Genomic DNA, 16,152 nt, shown 5'->3' with positions numbered 1-16,152 from the left:
TTGCTCATATCTACAACAAAAACTTTCTCCTTAATAAAACCACGAAGCATGTCTATACATCTAGCTAACACATCCTGAACTTTGGAAGGAGCACAAATGGATGCCTTTCCAGGGAGCTCAGCCTCTCCTAACCAACCAACTTGTTTCTCTTCTCCCACCTACCATATTTAACTCCAAGTTTTAGAGTCCACCTCTTCAAGTGCTTCTTTTCTCCAGCTGTTTTCTCCTGGTACTTAGGGGAAGTGTCAACTCAGAGTTGCCTGCTCTGTAGGCTCCTGGAGCCTACTACTGCTACAGAAGTCATGGCATTGCATTAGGAAGTTTCTCTTGCCCTCCTGGGAACCCACCACTTGGACAGGGACGCTTTTCATCTGTGAGTTGGGACACTTCTCTCAGAGCAGTTTCTGCCTCACTTAGGGATGCCTCCCACTGAAATTCTTTACTGGGACACTCTCTCTGCTCCATCCTGGCTCTCCCTCCCCACATGTTCCCAGCTTGCTCTATTGCTCCAGTCTCTAACAATGGACTTTTCCCATCAGTATACTCATCTGCTCTCTCCTTACACTCAGAGATCCCATTAAACCCCATTGTCTTGCTGCAAATGGTTTGGCCTGGGTGCAGCTCAATGAGCAATGATGGCGCACTAGATGTTCAAATTTTTACAGACTGGAACTACTTCTATCACAGTCCAAATGATTCCAAAATCTCTTATCTCTAAATGTTACTCTCCAGTCTCAAAAGATCACGAATCTCTAATAATAAAAATTTCTAATCTTTGTCCCCCTGCTTTTCTTATCTCTGGTCCTTCTGTACTTTGCTGTCTCTAGTGTTCCCATCTGATCACTGGATTCAATCTCACAGAGCTTCAAGTATCTTAGGGATGGAAAATATTCAGAGAATGTTTTAGCCAAGTGTTGGTGGTGCTGTGCATCTATCAGGGTCCCCAATGACCACCAGGAGTCTAAATCCATATGCAAAAGCAAAGAGCCTTTATTCAAACTTAAGCTCAGACCCTCACTCTCCTCAGATCCATGCTGAAAGCCCGGAACCTCAATTAGGCAGGGTTTTATACTAGTTAGAGCAGGGAACGGGTCTCCAGAAGTGGCCTTATTTGACAAGGGGTATCTTGGCCCTTGGGGATAGATTACTGATGACTTCAGCTAGCTTGAGCAGTTTATCTATAACCTCCGGAATTTTAGGCACTTTCCTTCTATTTCCTTTTAGGCTCTGGCCCAGGGCAGTTCTTTCCTGAAATTGCTTGTAGTATTTCTATGAACCAGAGTTCAAACCAGGGACATGCAGGCTCAAAATGGAGTCAGCTTACAAATTAGAGTTTCTCCAGTCACTTGTGCTCCTCAGTGGTGCATGCCTATAATTCCAGCACTTGGGAGGCAAAGGCAGGTGAATCTCTGTGAATTCAAATCTCTCTGAGTTCAAATTCACCCTGGTCTACAGAGTGATTTCAAATTCAGCCTGGTCTACAGAGTGATTTCAAGTCCAGCCTGGTCTACCAAGTAGTTTCAAGTCCAGCATGGTCTACAGAGTTAGTTCCAGGGCACCCAGGGTTACATAGAGAAACCCTGATTCAGAGAGAAGGGAAGGGAAGAGAAGAGAAGAGAAGAGAAGAGAAGAGAAGAGAAGAGAAGAGAAGGGAAGAGGAGGGACAGGGATGGAATAGGGGGGAGGGGAAGGGAAGGGAGGAGGGGAGGGGAGGGGAGAGGATGGGAGAGAGGAGGGGAGGGGAGGGGAGGAGAAAGGTTTTATGCTATAAAAAATCTGGCTCTGGAGTTGACTTATGGCCCTCTCTCTCTCTCTCTCTCTAGACCCAAGCATGCTTGTTTATAAGTTTTCTCCAAAGCCTCTGTCCTGGGTCAAGCTGGCCACTTGACTCTGTGACAGGGATAAGGGGAGCAAAACACAACAGCAGAATAAGACACCATGTGCTTTAAAACACTAAAAAGTAAACTATTCCCAAAAGAGATTGCCTCACACTTCTCTTCTGGGTTTTACTTAACTCTCCAAACACTTCCCTCTCTTAAACTCTTGCTAAGCATAAACTTTACCTCAAGATTTGTAAGACCATGTGTAAACTTTCTGTCTTGAGACTTGTAAGTTCACTGGGTACGGATTTAAAATATTTATAAAATCTGCAACTGAAAATTGGCTTAAAATTTGTAACAAAAGGTTGATCAGTCTAAAAATCTATACATAGGAAATCTTAATTAGCTACAGCAAGATTGTATGTAAGTTAGATTCAACTCTTGTTTTAAAAAAATCTAGCCGGGCGTGGTGGCGCACGCCTTTAATCCCAGCACTTGGGAGGCAGAGGCAGGCGGATTTCTGAGTTCGAGGCCAGCCTGGTCTACAAAGTGAGTGCCAGGACAGCCAGGGCTACACAGAGAAACCCTGTCTCGAAAAACCAAAAAAAAAAAAAAAATCTATCATTACAGCATGCTGTGTACATAACTTGGATTCAGTTATATTGTTTATGGAAAATAGAACTTACTAACAATAAACATTTGATTACAGTTTTCCAATTGCTAAGGCTGTAAAGGTCTATCAGGCTAACAGAAACTGACCTAAAGATGTATATCTATCCACTTGTGTCTTTGCTAGCGGTTTTCTATATAAGGCTTCTAGAAATTTTTAAATAATGAACAACATATGTTCATTTAACCTATGTTTGATAAATAAGGTTTATAAATCCCTAAGGTTATAGAGGTTTATTCAGGCTAACAGAAACTGACTTAGAGATCAATGTCTAACTACTTTTTTTGGTAACTGTGTTTAACACCAAGTTCCCAAAAACTTTAGATACGGAACAATATATGTTTGATGAATGAGGTATGTTTGATAGGATTATCAATCCCTAAGGTCTATTCACTGACTGAACATGTGTGTTGTCTTAGTTAGCATCACTACTGCTGTGATGAAACACCAGAGAAACTTAGGGAAGAAAGGGTTGATTTGGATTGCACTTCCACAGCACTGTTCATCCCTGAAGAAAATGAAAACAGGAACTCAAACAGGGCACGAATTTGAACGCATAAACTGCTGCAGAAGCAATGGAGGCACGCTGCTGACTGGCTTGCTTCCCAGGACTTGCTCAGCCTGCTTATTTTATAGACCTCAAGACCACCATTCCAGGGATGGCCCCACCCACAATGGGCTGGGGTCTCCCCCATCAATCCCTAATTAAGAAAATGCCCTACAGCTGGATCTTATGGAGGCATTTTCTCAATTGAGGTGCCCTCATTTCAGATGACTCTAGCTTTTGTCAAATTGACATAAAGCTAGCCAGAACATACACCTAGGCTCCTGGTCTTTGCTAACTTTGTTAAGCTTTAGATATTTGGATAAACTAGTCATGGGATCTTTCCATAATAGAAATGGTAATATTATGTAAAGGTACGCCAAAAGGCTCAGAAGAGTACAGTTCCCAGTCTCTCTGTGGACTATATTTATGGTTTAAAGATTTATTTTGATGCTAAAAAATTTTCAATTAAATCTTCAATTAAAATGTTTAAGGTTCAAACTTAAAAGGGATAAAACAACAGGGATAAAGTTGGAAATCCTCATCCGTAAACTGTAAGCCATGCAAGTTAATAGTCACCTTACAAATGATCACTTTCTTTAATACTTTCAGAACTGTGCTTACAGTCATGCTAAGTACAAATTTAACTCATTTACAGTAACAGGTTTTATCCTGTATATGCTGTCAATGTTGAGCCTAAAGTAAGTACTTAAAAATAAGTAAGGTCTGTATAAAACCAGGTATACTTAATAGATTAGATGATGCCCCTTCAGAGAGATCTGCTGAATATGGTATTTAAGATGTTTAATAAAAATGGCGCCCCCTAATAGACAATATACCAGCTTCCAGTAGCAACAGCTGAGGCTGTCTCCAGAGAAGATAGGCAGCAATGGACTCCACCTGTAGCTTACCTCAACTGTGGTAATGCTGTCCATTGGGCAAAGAACTGCCCGTGCCTCACCCACTATCAGGGCCCTGACCAAACTGTGGACTCTGGTGGGTTGACTGCCCCACTCTGCCTCACCAAGGTAGGTCAGTTTTCCCCAGTTCCTCCCCCACAGGAAAATCTCTCAGACCTTCAGGCCTGTTAACCTAAGGTTGATGCTGCCTGTGAGTCCCCCCCAACAAAACCGTCAAGATCAGCATGAAGGATGCCAGGCTGCCTGTCCAGATTGTGGTGAGGCTCTGTCATTTTAATTGATAGAGAGTCCATCGGGATCATGGTTCCTGTTCAAGTTTATCCTTCTCAGATCTCTGTGATAGTGTTGATCGCCAGCTTTATCCGTCTAGCGGCAGCTGCCCCATCAGTCTATTTCATATGTGAATATCAGGCCTTGCTTTTTCTAGAGCTATTTGGTCTCTTGTTTGAGAAAGGCAGACTCATAGACAGGCTCACCCTCTGAGAGGCTTCACACTGAAAGATAAACTCACAAAATGGGTTTCAATGTAAAAACAAACTCAAATGATCACGATATTATGACTAACTAAACATTTACTTTTTGCTCTTCTCTTATTAAACAGAACTTGCTTTTCAGTGAATCCTTGCAGTAATCAACCATCTGTCCTCTGGTGAGTGAATGGATGAAAACAGGGCTTAAAGTTTCTGTAATTTGTCAGAGTCTAAGAAAGTATATTAAGGTATATAGATGTAAGTCAGGAGGGTCTGAGGAAGCCATTTGTGAGTTTATAAATGCAAACGCAAGTTGTAAAGTCTGAGGAAGTGATTTTAGGTATGTGAAAAATGAGACTTAAAGATGATGCATGGCATTAAGATTTCAGAATTTCAGTCTATTAAACATGGAGTTCGGATAAGCTATTAATCTAGCCTTGGTAAAACACTGGCTACTGATATCATAGCCACAGGCTCAAACATTTAAATTTCCTTTTGTTGTGTTCTAAATACACTTAAAAGTGCTTCTCATTGTTCTGAAAACATCCCTGTCCAATCTCTATACCTCTCCAGCCTTCTGGACAGAGGAAAGAATGTTCATGCTTTTATCCCGGCTTGGGCCCTCAAGCTTTGCTATGGCTCAAAAGTATGAGTGTACTCCAGCTGTTTAAAGACACTGGGTCACTACTTTTACCACAGTGTGGATCTTAGTGTGCAGATTACAGACAGCAGTCATGGTAACATATCTAAAACATTTATCTCTGTTTGGCAAACTTTAAAAAAATTCATGTAAGCTTCAGGGAGTTGAGACTTGGATCCACGTGTCACAGGTCAAAGTGACTTCCAGATAAGTAGTCCTGTCAGTCAACAGGACTTAAGCTTTCCTGCCTACTGCCTGTCCCTGCAGGTGGGCTCTTTCCTTCCCTTGGTCTTCCACCCAAGTGTACGCCTAAGGTAAAGATTCTCACCTAAGCGCCATAACTTTACCTTGTGTCCCTAGTCTATCTCTGTCTAACACTGGTGCTGTGCCCACTGCTGTATGGATTTGCCCCCAACTTTACAAGGTTATAAAGTAAACGGATTTGCTTCCTTACTGATTGAGAGAGCGGGGAGAGGTCTTTGTTACACAGAGGGATACACAATCACCTGAAGGATCCACGTTGTCCTGTGTCTCCCAGAGCTGGAATCAACATCCTGCATGTCCCTCTTGATAGGCAGTCTGGTGACAGCCACTGTCTCTCCTAGTCCTGCTAACATTATAATTATACCCTTCCATTTTGGCATCTCTCTCTCTCTCTCTCTCTCTCTCTCTCTCTCTCTCTCTCTCTCTCTCTCTCTCGTTGCTGCCTGAAGAACTGGATGTAGAATTCTCAGCTACCTCTCCAGCACCATGTCTGCCCATTTGCCACCATGCTTCCCAGCATGATCATAATGGACTAGACCTCTGAACTGCAAGCCAGCTCCACTTAAATGCTATCCTTTATAGGAGCTGTCCTGGAGCTAAAGGGGTCTGCAATCCTATAGGAGGATCAACAATATGAACTAACCAGTACCCCAGCCCCCCTGCCCAGAACTGTGTCTCTAGTTGCATATGTAGCAGAGGATGGCCTAGTCGGCCATCAATGGGAGGAGAGGCCTTTGGCCTTGCAAAGATCATATGCCCCAGTACAGGGGAATGCCAGGGCCAGGAAGCGGGTGTGGGTGGGTTGGAGAGCAGGGCAGGGAGGGGGTATAGGGGAATTTTGGGATAGCAATTGAAATGTAAATGAGGAAAATATCTAATAATAAAAAAAAAGAGTTGTCCTGATCATGGTGTCTCTTCATAGCAATGGAAACCCTAGCTAAGACTCTTCTGTAAGGTAGATATGAGGGCACAACAGAATCGTCCTGAGGTATTTTTCACATGCAAACATGCCTGGGCCACACACATGGGGAAAGTCTTATTCTGAAGGTCTTCCTTGGGACTCTGACGCCATTTTCACACACTCATCAGCCAGCTTTGGGACAGCTGCTATCCACCATGCAAGTCCAGCAGCCTTCATTCTGTTGTGCCTAACAGAGAAAAGTTTTGTTACAGATATGGGCCCTCCACAGCACTGTCCAAGTTCCTGTTGTCACCATGTATTAAAACTACAAAGTACAAAGCTCTACTAACTTCTCTGCCTCCACACAGCTGCAAACCAAGAGCTGTGCTTAGGACCAGTGTCCATGTGAGCCATCAGGCAGAGCCATTCTGTCCTTCAAACACACAGTACAGGAGTGAGGTGTGGGCTCCCCATCTTCCAGTGATGAGCTAGCAACACAGAAACGGCACAAAGTGCAAAGCAGGGCAAGGTACAGAAGTGGCTCGGCTGAATGTGAGTCCTTATTCCTGGTCCTGAGTTCTACTAGAGACAACTGGCCTTTTCAAGTGGATACTGTGCACACATGACAGACTTGAGCCCTCATCCCCAGAGTTTACCAGAGGCCCCTGGCCACACCAACAAGACAAGGCATTTCCTTGTGTTGAAATGACACCGCATAAAAGTTCCCAGAAAGGGCATGGCAATACCTCAAGTCTAGAAAAAGAGGCAGAGGACGCCCTCCAGATGACACACCGTCTCTGCTTTCATGTTAGATTGGAGCCAACACCAATGGGGCTGCTTCTGTTTCATTCGTGACAGTTTTTGACATTTTCACAGAGTTTCTAAAGGTGGCAGAATAATTTTTTTTTTAATGCACAGATTATTATACCAGTTAGGTGGTTTCAGCGGACGTCCTGTTCTCTGGTATGGCACAACATCAGCAGGCCCACAGTAGTTTCTGTGCTTGACCACCTCTCTTGCCCACTGCTGTGTACTTACTGTTAAGCTTCTGTATGTCAGCACTCCCACAGCAGAGCGGAGCCTGAGAGAGGGGCTCTCAGCCTAAGAACCTATCACACAACCTGCATCCTATGAAGGAATGGGTGTATGAAGACACCCATGTCTGCAACACCCACCATGTTTTTTTTAAACATAAAGTACTTTTGCCCAAAAAAAGCTCCACTTTAGAAAAGTCGCAGTTTTGACAGTACTGTGATACCACAGCAAGCAAGGGGCCCTTCACCCCACCAAGGTCTAGTCTTAGGCTTCAGGACTTTTGGTTCTTGCACTGGGAGAGTGTTGGAGTTCATCAAAAGACCCTCACTCACAAAAACCACAGAGATCGCCATCGCTGAAAACCGCATGAGGATTTTTATTGATTCAACATGTTGGGGACTCCCCTCTTAGCATGCAGGCCAGAGGAGAAACCCAGAACAACAACAACAAAAAAAGAACACACTTTTCATACCTTTGTAAGGGGCAGATTTGAGCAACAGGGTTCTCATTGGTGTAGCAAGTAACCCTTTCAGGCATTGGTTGATTTGTATAGTGACTCAGTAACCCTTTGGCCTAGTGACTCACTTTGCTTGCCCCCATGGTGGGTTATTATGATTTGGTCAGCAAAGTAATAGTACATTTTAAACTTATGGATCAGCTATTAATGTCATAGCTATTAACGTCAGGGGAATTCTCGCAACAAGGTCAGGGTGGTTTGTGGTCTTTGTCAGAATTCAGTGTGGGGCGGGGCAGGAGAATTGCTAATCTTGTTATGGTTATTTCTCCATATAGAGAACAGCTAATATTGTTTTGGCAGCTTGTAGACTCAGTCATTTTGACCTCTAAAACTATGTTTTTACATTTGTTTAGTCAGCCAGCTTCCTTACCTGGCTCTGCACTTGACCTGCTAGTACAGTTTGGAAGGTCCTTTTTGAAGGAGGAAGATACCGGATGGTCTTGAATTCATTTTGGATATTACAAGAGGACTCAAATATACATCCTCACAAGAAGTTTGTTATCAAAGAGCACAAGTGAGCTCCTTCCTAGTCATTATCCCCACGAGATGGGCATCAGCCTGCACAGCTTTTCCCTCCCATTCCATGCTAGAGGGTCAGATGGCTCACAGTTGCCATCTAGGATCGATGCTGAATCTTCCTCAAGTGCTCAGAGCAAACAGTCCACTTAACCAGTTCCTGCATATCACTACCATTTGCCGCCCATGACTTCTGAGAATACAGATGCTGTTCCAACATCTGTGAGGCTTATATCTCACTACTGGATGAGTGGTGGCACAAAGGCAGGTAGACAGGTGTGAAACCCATTTCATGAGCAAGTCAGATACAAGCTACTTACTGCTGATGTACTAACTAGCTCACAAACACCTGTCAAGAGTCTATCTTAGGTGAGTTGGCCCCAGCAACTCCAAACCTGCATGTATGTGATAGTGGGTCTCTGTCATATTAGTGTCTGAAACTGAGGTCTGGGACCAGGATCTAGGCAAGGCATCCTCTCTTTCTAGCCCAGCTGTTTTCCCCACTTGCTCCAGCAGGTAGCTAGCTGCCCTCTCCTGGGTCTAAACGCAAACCCTTCCCCCAACACATGGGGACAGATGCTCTAGTAGCAGTGGAGCCTAGAGAAAAGGGGCCTCACTCAGCTCACAGATTCTTTTGTTTGTTTGGTTGGTTGGTTTTTGTTTTGGTTTGGTTTTTGGTTTTGGAGACAGGGTTTCTCTGTGTAGCCCTGGCTGTCCTGGAACTCACTCTGTAGACCAAGCTGGCCTCAAACTCAGAAATCCACCTGCCTCTGCCTCCCAAGTGCTCACAGATTCTTAATCCTTTGCCTACTGGGTCTTGCTTAGATGTGTTGCCCGCCATCTTCTCTCCTTGGAAGTGTTAAGAGTCACACTTGGCTAGAATACTTTTTTTTTTTTCCTGAGTCAGAGACTTTGTCAACCAGGACAGTACACATTCCTTGCCTCTTCATTAGACATTATCCTAGGAAGCTGGTGCTGCCTTTCTGAAAATAGGGACACGCATTGCTGTAATGACATTGATAGTGATGATAAATTCAAGTTTATTTCTGGAGGGATTATCCTTATCTCCATCATCTCAGGAATCAGAACAAAAATATCCCAATTTTATCTACTGCAGTGGTTTGAATCCTGGATGTCCCCTCAAGGTCCACAGGCTAAAGACTGGGTTCCCAGACACTGGTGTAACCTTTAAGAAGTGGGGTCCAGAAGAACCTCAGACAACCAGAAATGAGTCCTTGCAAGGGACAGTAGACCCTGGTTCTTTCTTCTCTAGCTTCCTTTTGCTTATTTGTGTGTGTGTGTGTGTGTGTGTGTGTGTGTGAGAGAGAGAGAGAGAGAGAGAGAGAGAGAGAGAGAGAGAGAGAGAGAGAATCACAACTGAATGGCTGAATGGCCCAGAATAACCTAGAACACATGATTCTCCTGCCTCGGCCTCCTGAGTACAAGAATTATGGGTCTGTACCATCATGTGTGGCCTTGTTTGGCTTTTTGACCACAAGATTAGTTTTCTGCTTTGCACATATATCTTAGTGACTTACTGCTGTGAACAGACACCATGACCAAGGCAACTCTTATAAGGACAACATTTCATTGGGGCTGACTTACAGGTTTAGAGGTTCAGTCCATTATCATCAAGGCAGGGAACGTGGCAGCATCCAGGCAGGCATTGTGTAGAAGGAGCTGAGAGTTCTATATCTTTATCTGAAGGCTGCTAGCAGAATAATGACTTCCAGGCAGCTAGCATGAGAGTCTTAAAGCCCACACCCACAATGACACACCTACTGCAACAAGGCCACATCTACTCCAACAGGGCCACACCTTCTAATAGTGCCATGCCCTGGGCCGAGCATAGACAAACCATAACCGCATGTTTGTACCAGGATGGATTGCCACAGGGCCAAAACAATGTGGCAAGTGGATCGTGGCTGAACATCCAAACCTGGGAGACAGAATCCCTCTTCTTATAGGTCAAGTGCCTCAGTGTTTGTTCTAGTGGCAAAGCTGGCAACACAGTCATCAACCATGAAGGTTATCGGTAAGCCATGCATATCATGTGTACCTTTAACTACTGCCTGTTCTCAGGCCTCAAAGAATAGAACCTGTTGGGTTGAGGCCCACGCTATTAAGAAATATAAGACGTGTGCTGTTTCTTGGAGTTTTCAAATTTATTCTTAAATTGGACTGATACACACTAGATTTTCAAACAGAAAGTGATGTGCAACATTGGATTATTTATGCAGAATGCATTGGCAGAGCAACATCTAAAGCTCTGTTTTCTGTGTGTCGTTGCTGCTGCTGTTGTTGTTTTCCTTTTGTAGTGTCTCTGAGAGAGATAAGTCAAAAAGTGGCTTTCTTGTGATATGCTTCAAAAATAGATGGAAAGGAAGGAAAGTAACAGAAGCCTTGAATGAAATTTTAACAGCGATTAGTAATGGCTCTCAAGGCAGCTGGCTAATGTACTCTCTGCTCAAAAACATGTTTGATCTGAAACATGAAAACAACATCGTGGTTTCCATGAAAATAGAAGTGAAATGAAATTGGATAAAGGGAACCACAGATGTGTCGCCTCCTGAGTTAGGCACTACTTGTGGGGTTGGTGGGTGGGTGGGGCGTTTGCTTGACTCAAAGGCACTATGCAGGGGTTTAAATTGTATTTAAAAGCAGAGACAGAGGCCAGGGAGATGGTCAATGGTAACATGCTTGCTGCATAAGCAGAAGGACCTGAGATCAGAGCCACAGCTGCCAGCCTCACACACACACACACACACACACACACACACACACACACACACACACATACACACGCATGGTCCCAGCACTGGGAGGCAGAGACAAGAGCATCCCAGTGGCTTACTGGCCAGCCCATTGGGTCAGCTGGTGAATTTTTTTAGGTTCATTGAGAGACTCTATCCCAAACAAATAAGGTAGGGGAGAAGTAAACAACACACCCAAGATTGACCTCTGGCCTCCACGGGTACTTACATAAGCATATGCATGCACATAAAAATATTAGAAAGCAGTGAAGAAACACTTATATTATGCACATGTTCATCAATACCTTTGAGATGATAAATGATCTTATTAGCCTGAGGTATAGATTAAAAAGAAAAAAATCTTAATGAATGGCCAGTGGGCAAATGCTTTTCTGCCAAACCTGAGTTCTTGAGTTCAGAGCCCAGGACCCACATGGAGGAGAAGAACCAACCCCCACAAGTTGTATTATGACCTCCACATATATGGGCCACATTTGTGGCCTCTATACACATGTTCACAAACTAAGTGAAGCATATCTTGGCCCTCAGTTCCCGGAACCCCCCTCTGTTGTAGATATGTAACTTGTGGAGGCTGAAGCCAAAGCTGAGGATGTGGGTTTGTGGGTTTATTGATGGTCAGTGTCACACAAGGGTAATGGGGACTTCCTCTGAGGATTTCTTTACTAAATTCCACTCTCTAACGACTATCTGCAGAAATACATCAATAAAAGGCAATTTTGTTGGAGTTTATTAATGTTATAGGTTTAAAGGCTCATCTCTGAGAACCAAACACAATGGCAGAGCTGAACTACACAGTAGCACAGATCAAGCACAAAGATATGCAAACAAGAGGCATACAAGCTACAAAGATCTCCTCTGTCTTTGAAAAGGAAATGTGGGGCCCTGGGCTCTCTGGTCAGCACAGATTGAATAGAACTGGAATAAGCACACTGAGAAGTACAGACACAATCTACCAGCAGCGGCTTCCAAATGTCATCTGAGTTTCTGAATTATAAATCTGAACATGGGAGTGAGAAGGAAATGTCCAAATGTTTCCAGGAACCCATGTCAGATACACACACAATGTCTTGCCAGCCTTAAAGTAAAATAAAAAGAAGACAGAAATGAGGAGGAAGGATGAAAACTCTCTTCTCCTTGTGAAATACACACCTGGCATGATGGAACACAGCCGCAATGATGTTAGAGATGGCTGCTAGAAGGTACTCCCTGAGCCTTGGTCACAGTGATGTTCCTGGGTTGAGCCAACTCAGACAACCCCGGCACTGCATGCACCTGCTGATATTTGACCCATCTTTGAACAGAGATGAAGAATCCCCAAAGGTCCAAAGCCATGCTCCAATACAAAGCAAGCAAGGAGGCATGTTGGGTTCCTTCTGGGAACAAACCAGTCTCCTGGACATGAGCCACTTCCTCACATTTAGGACAACGGGATGCTCTTCTGCACCAGCCAGCCCAGAATGTCAAGGAACAGGAAGCCTGTGGTCAGTGGCCTTCTAAATGCAAAACCCTCCAACACTGTCACTTTTTAAGGTAACAAAAGAAATAGGCTTGAGTAAAGAATAAACTGTATCCATGACATCTTTTGGAAAACAAACAATAAAACAGGTATAATTAGAGAGATAGAAGCCATAATCCACATTCTCTGTTCCCTAGAGACTGCTGGGGTTTGGGCAGTGCCTGGTGCAGCCACATGGATCTTAGAAACTATGCACTCTGTCCTCTGCCTGCTTCCTGTGGTGGGTAGGTAATACAAGCCCCATCCTCTCTGGGCACCTGTGTGACTCTGTGACTAAAACATGGAAACCCTCAGGATTGCACTGCTCTTAAGAACTCTCTGATAAGCCCTGAATGTCATACCACTCATCAAATGAATACTGAATGGCATTTCTTACTGAGAACTCAATTAAACCAAGATACTCCTCAATGTAGAAAACATCCTCTTTCTGGATAAGAGACAAACAGATGATAATACTCTTTGTGCCAATGCTAGAATAAAATCTTGACTAGTGTGCTCCAGATTCTGCTCTGCTTATTGGCTTGCATGTATTATTTTGCTTAATTTTCACAAATCCCCTCCCAGGTCTCCTCCCAAGAGCCATCTCACTGTTTCACTCCATAGATAAGGAAGAAGAGAAATCTTTCTATTAGGTTTTGGGGAGTGGGGAAGGAAGCCAACAGATCACAGCATCTTTGACCATGCAGACCAGCATGTCCCATGCACAGATTTCAACTTAATAATCCAGACAACTTGCTAACACGTAGCCCAGGTGTGCTCTAGACAGTCAACATACCCCAACATGGACACAGAGAGGCCAAACACAGGTGCCATTCATTCTTGATTTATTAACTTCTGCCCAAGTGGAAGTATAATAACTACAATAACAAGTTTGTTGACCTCTCTAAGTTGTAAGGGGATTCGGTAAGGGAGATAACTGAGGCCTCTTTCTCAGAAACTGCCTGCTCATATGTTCTTGCTCTTAAAGGCTGCAATTATAACACATCAGCTAGGGCACCCAGTGGATGGTGCATCATGCAAGAAACAGATGATGCCTGTCACTGCCGAAAAGGAGTAATTGAAGAGCTGTTCTTACTGTGTCTCTGGCTATCATTAAACAAATAGCATATATAAAGAACAAATGTAGCTGATGCCAGCTGTTGAGGAATGCTTTAGAGCCCAAGATGCCCATGGATGAAGGTCAAACAATGAATTAAAAAAAGCAGCTATGGTTGCATGGGCCAGTTCATCCATAGCAGCCAGATGTGGGAGCGCCATTAGGAAGACCCCTGCAGTGGAGGCTTTGGCCAGCTGCTATGATGGTGAAGTTTCTGCACCAACCCAGCCAGGCTTTGGCGGCCAGTTAGTAGATCACACTGTAGTCCAGAAGCTAATATGATACCAGTCAGCTCCACTGGGGGCTTGAAGCACAAGTGCACCCTCTGAGCATGCTTAGTTGGTTACGCAGACATTGAAATGTCACAGGCAGGAACCCAGAATAATGCAAGGTGCAAAGTCCCCTGAGCTGCCTTTGGAGAAGAGACTCAAGTCTTGTCATTCTAGACGTGCTAATATCTAGCACCACCAAGACCACAGCCTCTGCCTGGCTCGATCCTGGTGGTTCCCTTTCTCTGTGCCAAGAGTTAAAAACAGACTGATGTACAACCCACCAATCCAACATGTGAGCCTTTAATATGAGCTCACAAGAAGAGAACTATGGGGCTCTCTTTCATACTGTAAACCCTCCCCTCCCCCCCAAAAAAAAACTAAAATAAAGTACTATTTTAAAAGTAGAGAAACATGCGATAGCAAACACACACCACAGCCAGGTGTGACTCTCAGATTGTAGAAGAGAAAGTCAGGGCTCTTGGTGGCCAGAAGGACAGTACAGCTGGGACTCTCAGGAAACAGGTCCTGAAAGACACTTGAATTGTCCTTTTAGAGAATTTCTGTGCACCTAGAAAACTGAAAAGGAAAAGACAGAAATAATTTGCAGCCCCATCCACCAACCTAAGGGACAAGCTGCTTGTAGCTTCCAGAGAATTCTGGTGGAGTGCTAAAAGTGTCCTTCAGGACCTGTGTAGCACTCCACCAGAATTCTCTGGAATCTTCGGAAAACTCATTACATTTGTCATTTTCATGGCTGCACAGTCCCCATCACAGAGTCATCTGCTGGGAGGGGGGTGAGGGTGGGGGAATGGGTACTGATGAGAGGAACGAAGTCAAGGGGGGCATTCACAGAGAAAGCTCAGTCCGCATCCAGTATAATTATTTAGTCATTCTTTCGGAGTCTTTTCTAATACAGCAATGAAAATTACAAAAAGTAACTGAGGAATGCAAATTGTTCTTTATGTACATCACTCCTGACTGCATATAGCACCACCTGGTGCCAGGATAGAGTTAGTGCAGGGTGGGGGAGCATTTTCACAAATTTCAATGGATGAGATGAATGTTCACCACAAGGAGAGTAGATCAGTCACCAGGCTAGGGTATACCATGGTCACTAGGCTACTTTACCTCATGATCATCCGGTTAGGTCACCATGTCATCACTGGGCTAGTTTACCCACTGCTAATAAGTGTAGGTGACCTGTGGGAGCTGGGCTAGCTAGCAACAAAGTCAACTTTAGCTTTATTTTGATTACTGAATCATCACATTCCTGTATTGCTTGCTCTGGATGTATAGCCTACACCACACAAGGGTACAAGAGTCAGGAGCTGCCTAGCTAAGGGACTTCGTGGACTCTAAGAACATTGCTGTTCTACACAAGAAACTTCTCAACAGCATGCACCTCTCACTCTCTCAGGAAAGAAGATGTTTCAGCCGATACAAGGACACGCAGGGCCTTTTCCTGGGGTTCACAGTCTTACTAATAAAAGAACAGCCTCATAGAGAAACGCAAGTAAAATTTCATTAGCTTAAAAGAAAAGCCCTGGCTGATGTGGTGCTCATGTCTTTGATCCCAGCACTCAAGAAGCAGAGGAAGGCTGATCGCTGTGAGTTTGAGGGCAGCCTGGTCTACATAGTGAGTTTCAGGTCAGCTAGGACTATGCAGTGAGAGCTTGTCAGAAGAAGAGGAAGAAGAAGAAGGAAGAGGAGGAGGAGGAAGAGGAAGAAGAGGAAGAGGGGAGGAGGAGGGGGAAAGGGAGAGGAGGAGGGAGGGGGAGACACAGCAGCAAGCAGTAAGTGGCAGGACTGTAAGCCTGTCCTGGGGAAGACCCACAAGAACTCTGGGAAGGAAAAGTATCTTGATATAGAGATAGTTATTCCACCTGTCTTTTTGGCATGGCTTATAGTGAGCTCACTTTCCTAGGAGTGGTCCTGCCTTCTTGATGGGTGGCCCCTTAGCCAGATATTGAAAGACCTAACTGGGAAAAAAAAAGTTAGACCTTTTCCCTGATGGTCCTTTCTCATAACTCTAACACAACCAGAACAAACCCTATTCTGGCAAGCCCATGATACAGAGTATACCCTGGGGAAAACCAGGCAGCTGTGGTTGCACCTCCTTAAAGAGGCTCAGGAGGGGCACTTGCCTACACCACCCTGTTCTCATGGTTTTCCTTCAGGAGGTACTTCACAATCAACT

General features: G+C 44.3%; 1 protein-coding gene across 1 annotated transcript in view; it reads right to left on the bottom strand.

Annotated features, from left to right (window-relative positions):
- The window catches only part of Ptprn2 (protein tyrosine phosphatase receptor type N2), an 808,594-nt gene that overhangs the window by 650,311 nt on the left and 142,131 nt on the right, over positions 1-16,152 (bottom strand). The gene's annotated exons all lie outside the window — the stretch shown is intronic.

The sequence above is a fragment of the Mus caroli genome, unplaced genomic scaffold (assembly GCF_978045245.1).
Source record: "Mus caroli unplaced genomic scaffold, Mus_caroli_1 scaffold_14, whole genome shotgun sequence".
NCBI lineage: Eukaryota > Metazoa > Chordata > Mammalia > Rodentia > Muridae > Mus > Mus caroli.
Note: the sequence above shows the minus strand (reverse complement) of the source record. Positions and strands in the feature narration are given on the sequence as shown.